The sequence below is a fragment of the Colobus angolensis genome, unplaced genomic scaffold (assembly GCF_000951035.1).
Source record: "Colobus angolensis palliatus isolate OR3802 unplaced genomic scaffold, Cang.pa_1.0 Scaffold182, whole genome shotgun sequence".
In the NCBI taxonomy this organism is placed as follows: Eukaryota; Metazoa; Chordata; class Mammalia; order Primates; family Cercopithecidae; genus Colobus; species Colobus angolensis.
This window is the reverse complement of record NW_012114955.1, coordinates 4,476,866-4,485,000: the sequence shown is the minus strand read 5'-3', so window position 1 is coordinate 4,485,000 and position 8,135 is coordinate 4,476,866. Positions and strand designations below refer to the sequence as shown.

Here is an 8,135-nt window from a genome sequence, read left to right as displayed (position 1 = left end):
GTGGTTCACAACCCCACAAACAGTAGCCCAGGACCCTTAGGGAAGGCACCTATCTGCCTCCTCTTTTCCGAGACCCCCGCAGAGCAGAAGGAGTGAAGCTCGAATCTTGGGGGCCTTCCGTCTGGTCGGCCTACTGCAAGGTCTGTGCTTGTTTTGCCTTCGTTGCTATTGTTTTCAGTCAAAGCAGCAGTTAAGCCCACATTAAGAACAAATGAGAGAGGCCAATTACTAATGTGCTGAGGGGGAAAAAAAAACCCATAAATAATTGTACTGAGGTTTGATGTTAAATATAAGGAGGACTAATAATTCAGACAGGCAGAAATTCTTGAAACTACCACAAAACTCCCCAAGGCAGAATGGCAGCGAATGGCCACACATTTGCATAATAGCTTTCTTGTTGTTCTCTTTGTTCATTTTGTTGCTTCAACTAATTGCGTTTAAGCACCCTGTTATTTCCCTCATTCCTCTGAAAGGAGCCAGCCCCAGTGATCCATAAAATGGTAACTTTCACCAGCACAATACTGTTGTTATACACTTATAAATTGAGGGATCTGAAAAAAAACAAAGCTCTATATCAAAATAGCCCCAGGACCTCTCCTTTGATTCAATTTGTTGTGCATGCTTTTCTCCAGGGCTGGATTCACAGGTGGGCCACCTGCACCCCTAGGCAGCTGTCCCATGCCAGCTGGTGCCCCGTGGTTAGAAAGGCCCTGCTTGGTTTAATGCTCGGCTGTCACTGTATAGAATTGCTCAATACTTTTTAATAAGGGGCCCCACATTTTCATTTAGCATTGGCTTTGCAAATTATCTATGCTTCTCACTCTGAGTCAGGTCTGGCTGGGATAGTGCCTAACTCCAATGGCAAAGTAGACATCATGTGGTGAAGTCTCCCAAGAGTCCAACAGCCATCACATTTCTGCCTTCTCTAGTATTCATTTATATAAGCCACCCAGCACCCTTGATGGCCATGACTCATGGAAAAGGGAAAATTCATTTCCCCAGGACACAATCTGACACCAAACTTCCTGAGCTCAGCTTGCAATTTATCTGGAACCAAAAAAAAAAAGCACAAAGATCTCTGTCTGGATGGGACTTTTAATTGTTGAAGTCACTTCCTTTGTGGAGAAGCCTGGATGAGTTGAAAAGGTATTTCCCTGGTCCTAGGGATTCTAATGGTCCCACTAAAAGGAGCATGGGAATGCCCTACACCTGCTGTTATTCCTGCTTCCTTCCCACTTTTGCATCTTTCAGGGTAATCATTACTCTATTCCTACAACAAACATTACCATATTACTCCAGGCTGTCCTGGGCATCAGGGATCCAAGTGTAAACGAGAGAGACTCAGTCTCTGCCATCATGGATCTCATGGTCCCATCTCAAATGAGACCCAAATGCCATCGCCATGTCCACAGGCATGGGAGGACTAACTCTCACATTCTAGCCTTGGAGCCTGTTGCTATTCCACTAGGAATAGCTGCTCCTTCTTCCTACCAATGCATGTCTGGCTCACTTGATCGCCAGAGTCCAGCTTGAAGTAGATTTCTACCAGAAGTCCTTCCCTTATCACTGCCCTAGGCCGCTCCACTCAGCTGCCTCTATGCTGTACCCACTGGGGACTCAAGTGTTTCCAGGACACTCTGTGTTTTTCAGTTGCTATAAATAATGTAGGTGTCTTAGCCTGAGAGGAGATTCTAACAGATCTGAAGTCTGTTTTGCTCCCTACCTTTCTGACTGTGCCTGATGTAGCAAGTACTGTTTGTTGCCCACACGAATCTATTGCCCTCTTCCTGGCCAGTAGAAACCAATTTTGTTTCCATATTGACACTTTCCTTTGAGTCCTTCTGCTGAGGACGGGTGACTTTACCTCTAGCCACTTCCCAGGAGGGTGAGACATGGATATTGATTGGTCTATGGTGATCCCGTTCTCTTTCCTACCATTGGTTTAAGAAGGGTCATGAGACCTCATCTTGATCAATGATACATAAGAGAAATGGTGGATGGTTTCTACAGAAAAGATTTCCAACTGATAGAAAGAAACTCAGGGGAGGAAATGGTTCCTTCTCTTCAGTTGGATTAGTGTCATGTCCACATGGGACACCTAGAACTATGGCAGCCACCTTGTGACTGGGAGAGACAACACCAACAGGTTGAAGCTGACGGTGAACAATGATGGTGTTCTTGATGAGGTGATTAGATAGACATTAACCAACCTGGTCCCACCCTACCTACTTCCAGGATTCTGGCCATGTAACTTTAATATTTTTATCACTTAATATACATTATTTCGGTTTCTGTTCTTTGTAGCTGAAAGCTTTCTAAATGATAAGAGTTTTGCCTGTAATAGGTGTGCTTTGTGGATTTTGCCTAATTAAATGTTGGGAACAGGGTGTGCAGGGTCTGCCCTTGGAACAGGCTAACTAGACTTCCTGTAAGGAATGTGAGTGGTCTAACAGAAAAAGAATATAGGCATTCCAATGTTTCTGAGGGCCAGTTCTGATTTTATGCCTGACTATGACTTTGATAGTTGGGAATGTGGGAAATTAAGACATTAAGGAGTAAAAGTCTTGACTTTAGTTGCATCGCAAACTAAAGAAACTCAGTCTAGAGCACTGACTTGGTGTAGAAGTAAAATTCCAAGTAGATCTCCATCTACTTCCTCTGGCTGGGGGGCACTTGCTTCTTTCTGTAAGTGATCAAATTTAAAGAAAATATTGTTTCTTGGGTTAAAAATCTGCTATTACCCAGGTTACTGAGTTCTGTAATTAAGACCTGATCTTTTCCCCTGGGGAGTGCATGAGTGATGAATTCAGCAGCTATGCATACCTTCTCCTCACCCAGTACCCAGTCCTCAAATTCAGCCAGCTGAATTACACAGTGAAATTGTAGGAATATCTGTGTAATCCAAAATTATACCATCTAGGGCTAATAAAATCTGGAATTCCATTATGAGATATTCATTCTTTTGGCTATATGTCTATAAAAGTCACTAAAATCCAACCATCCCTATTTAGGAGTAGCCCCTTTTCTTGAGCACAAATACGATATAGAAAATGGGGCAGGGGACAATTTCCTGGGATGAGCTTATTGTTACAGAGTTGAACAGATTTATACAGAAGAACCTTGGTGCACTAAAGACAAACTTTTCTTATGTCTCAATTTCACTTGGAAATAATAACAATCTTCACGGAAGGAGCAGCACATGCATTTGCCCACTGTAACATGGATCTGTTCACAACTGTGAAGACAGAAGGATATGAAGATCAGAAAGAAGCAAGTGACCCCCACGCAGAGGAAGTAGATGGAGGTCTGAAGTCCCGGAGAGAATTCTGTGACAGTGCTTTAACAGTGTATGCAGGCCAGGCACAGTGGCTCACGCCTATAATCCCAGCACTTTGGGAGGCTGAGGTAGGTGGGTTGCTTGAGCCCAGGAGTTCCAGACTAGCCTAGACATGGCAAAACCTTGCCTCTACTTTAAAAAATACAAAAATTAGCCAGGTGTGATGATGCACGCCTATGGTCCCAGCTACCCAGAAGGTTGATGATGCAGTGAGCCACTGCACTCCAACCTAGGCTACAGGAGTGAGACCCTGTTTTTAAAAAAAAAAAAAAAAAAAAAAAACCTATGTGAAAGATCATTATTCCAATGGCCAAGGCTTCTGTACTGTTTGTGCTAAAACCGACTGTTATTGCATGTATTGAAAGCCACCAGTTTCAGCCTAAAAACTTCTGGAATGATCATTGGAGATAAGAGCAGAAGTTCACAATCAAACAACCTATAGCCCAGGTAGTTGAAGTGCTTAAAATTCAGGTTCACCATTATGAAGAGGGTAATGCGCCATTGGTCAGTCATAAAGTTGTACAGGATTCACTAACTGTCTCGAATGAAGTACAAACTGTAAAGGAGTTTATTAAAATCAGAGAATGCAGGAAAGGAGTATCAAACAGCAATTAGTAAAAACTATCAAACGATGTCAGATGCCACATTAAAGGCCTTGTACCAGCAGCTACCCGTTACCTGCGCCAAAATTGATGAGAACAAGATACTCAGCTACAAGAATGGCAAAGAAATGCAAAAGACTTAAAGGCTGAATATAGGATTCTTCTGTATGTGGAAAGACAAAGATTCGACGTGTGGTCGTATGACAAGTAAGTGATTTATAAACAAGAGTGATATTTTGCTAGGGCTTCCAAAGTTAATGGATTTTCTAGCCTCGTGGAATACTGTTGAACCTCTAGCATTGTCTTCATTCTTTTCTGTTCTCTGCCTTGTAATTTTCTGTTATCACTATATCCATGTGTGAATCTGTTGTTGTTGTTAATTCTGCCACATTTAATGTTGGAAAGAGACATCTAATCTGAAGTCACTTACTGTTTAGAAAATTTTCTTAGCTGTGAAGCCCTGTTACTGATTTAGACAAGGTGTGATGTTCATTACTTTTCTACTGCTATTCTTCCAAGAACTTCTGGGACTTCAGTGGTTTTTACTGCTCCACCAACAGCTAAAGAGGTATTGCTACAAGCTATAGCTAAATGGAAGACACATTCATCCTTCTTCTACTTTCATCTTCATTTATAGCATCTCATAACTGTTGATTTCCAAAGTTTGGATTGGGGCTTTTCAGGTCCTTTATGGAGGGCAAAGGAAGTTTTCTGGAAATTCCATTATAGCCAGCTTCTCCGAGGAACTTGTTTTTAAATCCCAAGATTTGAACCACCTTCCCTGCAAATGGACATGTCTGCTTTCTTCCCCTCTGTCATTGTCTCCTTCCCACCTAGTACCACGTAGTTATAGACGTCTGCACTCTTAGAAGAGTTTTATTCACTTACTTTTTTTAAAGCTCAAGAACTGCTGACATACTGTGGATGTAGAAGTATAAAACTTGAAAAATCCAGATGTTGAAAGAAAAGCGGGTATCTTATGCTTTAATACTTTGTGGCAGGATTATACTGTAAGCAAAATAATCAAACAACTATACACATCACAAATAAAAAATAAAAATGAACCAAAGTGAAAAGGGTAGCTTCCAGGTAGTATCTTCCTATTATAACCTGTTATTTAAGGGAATATTAGCAATTTCTTTCAAATAGGATGTAAAACATTCTAAATTACTCTTCCTCAGTCCTGCCTGCCAAGAACTCAGATGTAACTGTGATAGAGCAGCCCTTCCCAGGTATTTTGGCAGGTACATGTATGATCTCAGAATACACAGGTAACATAGATATGATATAACAACTCACAATGGTGAATTCATTTACATTGTTCACACTTCTATGACCAAGTCCTAAAGGAAGGTCAGTTTTTTAAAAAAGAAAAACAAGTAGTGCCTTCCTACCGATCTCCAAATGCATGTCAAAAAAGAAGGGTATTTTTGTTTCAACTTCATTTTTGCTCAGTAATACAGTCAAGTCAGAGTTTGTTTCCAAGTAACCCATTGAGCTGTGTAAGCATTTTTGTTTATTTCAAATACAGTATGTTTACATTATTTGTCATTCACACTATCCATCCATACCACATTATCTTCTGTATCAGGTAGTCCAGTAGAAACATATGTGTTTTGTTCTAAAGAAAAGCAGTTTTTACTGTCAGTAGCTGCCAACTTCTCCTGCTTGAAGGCCTCACTCTTGCCTTACCCTGCCATGAATGTTCTGCCTTTCTCAGTTGCCATGACCATTGACCTATTCTCTGCCCTAAGGTAGATTTTGGCTGACTCTGCCGTCCAGTGTACATTTTTGTTTGCCCAATTAAAAGGTTCTGAGTTGGTGAAGGGGAAAGAGAAGGCATAAGGAGGCCTGCAAGCATGGGCCTGGCAATGAATAAGACCAATTTCTTGCCAGGCACCATGGCTCATGCCTGTAATCCCAGCACTTTGGGAGGCCGAGGCTGGTGGATCACTTGAGGTCAGGAGTTTGGGGCGGCCTGGCCAACATGGCGAAACCCCGTCTCTACTAAAAAAAAAAAAAAATGCAAAAATTAGCTGGGTGTGGTGGTGGGTGTCTGTAATCCCAGCTACTCAGGAGGCTGAGGCATGAGAATCACTTGAACCGGGGAGGCAGAAGTTGCAGTGAGCCAAGATCACGCCACTGCACTCCAGCCTGGATGACAAAGCAAGACTGTGTTAAAACAACAACAACAACAACAACAACAACAACAAAAATTTCTTCTGTTCTCCCAGAAAAAGGAAGAACACTACCACCAACAAAATCACCTTGACTAATGTAATGGAGTGCTCAAAACACTGTGGGCTGCCCAGAAGGAAGGAGAAGTTCACAAATGTAGCAGCCTTCTTCAGCATCCCTCTAGCTGCAGGAAAACAAGGAAGCCTTTGGCTGTGGGTTGTATTTCTTCTGCATTTCCACGTCTCACTCATGGCTTTCTGCCAAGAAAGTCTAGCCGCAAAAGACCTGGGAGAGGGGCTCACTGAAAGGGCATGACTGTTGTCAAGGAGACCAAAGGACAGTGAGGGGAGACACAGGCTCCTCTGTCCACTGTTAAACCTTCATAAGGGAAGGAAAGACAGAGAGAAAGTGCAGGCAGCAGGAGTGGACCATTCCACCCTCCATCCAGGCAGGCCACAGACAGGTCCCTTCGTGGAGATTCTCCCATACAAAATTGCCACCCAATTCACCTCAGCGGCCTGTCCCCAAAGTGGTATTCATGCTGTAACTAGACTCAATTCAGCCTGTGGAATGCATTTTAAAGGTAGAGAAACCAAAGCCTGGCAATGATTTGACCGTAGTGAGTCAGTGACTGCTGTGCATCTTTCAATGGCAGCTTTTCAGAGACCACAGAACAGAGGGGAAGGGCTTGACAAGCACTTGCCCCCATGCTAGGAGACCAGCCTCAATACTGAGCCAGAGGTCTGGCTAGGCTACCTGTGCATTCCCAAACTCTGGTGGCACTTTCTGCCCTGGAGAAGGCTGCTGGAACCCACCCTGCAGGGAGCTACCTCAGGGGGGTCACTCTTCCTATTTTAGCTCCATGAGACTGAGTGCCCTTGGCTCCTCGCCCAGTTCCTATATAGCACCAGTGAGCCCCTAGGGGTTGTGGCCTTCCTGCACTCCTCCCAACCTAAGGTCTCTGGTGGATTTCTAGCCTCTAAGAAGCACAACTTGAGAGTGGAAGGATCCTGAGTCCTATACCTTTCAAGTAATATCTGGGATGTTGCAATAAAACAGTGCTGTCCAATAGAACTCTCTGTGATGATGGAAATGTTCCCTGTCTATGCTGTCCAATACATAGCCACCAGTCACATGTGGCCATGGAGCACGCGCAATGTGGCTAGTGCTAATGAGAAACTGAATTTTTAACTTTACTAAATTTTAGTTAATTAAAATTTAAACTCAGAGAGCTGCATGTGGCCAGTGGCTAAGGCACTGGACAGAGCAGGGAAGGATAAGGCCTCCCACAGGTGGTATCCATGGATACCAAGCAATAGGGGATAATGTGATCTCCCTTCCCCACCAGCCCCTCCTTGAGAGGAAAACACTGAGGGAAGATGGCACTTCTTGGGGGAAATCAGAAGTTCCTCTTCGCTATGTGTTCTTTCCTGCTAAAAGTTCCATGCGTCAGTGAGCTAAACAAACCCTGAAATGTGTAGAGAAAGCAATGCCTAGGCACCTGTGTCAGCACAACAGACAGGAAGGGCCACAGGGCTGGGGGAACACTCTCTGCAGGCCTGGAGAACTGAGAGCCTGGAACCCCACCACTTTCCAGTAAAGTCTTGAAGAAATTTGATGTTGTAGGAAAGATGGGGGTAATAATTGAACATGTATACATACTTTGGGGTGTATATGAATTGAAACTGTGCTCACTCTCTGTTTTGGGGAGCCTTGCTGTGGGGCCATCTCCCAGGTTGAAACCTCGTGGTAATAAGTTTCTTCTGTTTTTTTCTAAGTGCCTGGGTTGGGGTCTGAGTCTGACTTTCCTTCTGTCACACCACGTCAAGGTAGAGAGAGGAACCAGCATATTCGTGTCTAGGCAGTTCTGTAATCTTCAGAGCAAACAGAGTGATCAGCTTCTCATTCTCACTGAGCTCAGGTCATCACCTTTATGGTTTTAGGAGATTGTTTCAGGAAGAAGCCAGGGTATTTGGCAGACAATAAATGTGAGGCACACAATCCAGGCAAACGGAGCT

General features: G+C 43.5%; 1 pseudogene; it reads left to right on the top strand.

The window, feature by feature from the left end:
* Positions 1 to 3,219: 3,219 nt before the first annotated feature.
* On the top strand, positions 3,220 to 4,082 carry LOC105510056 (annotated as a pseudogene).
* Positions 4,083 to 8,135: the final 4,053 nt, after the last annotated feature.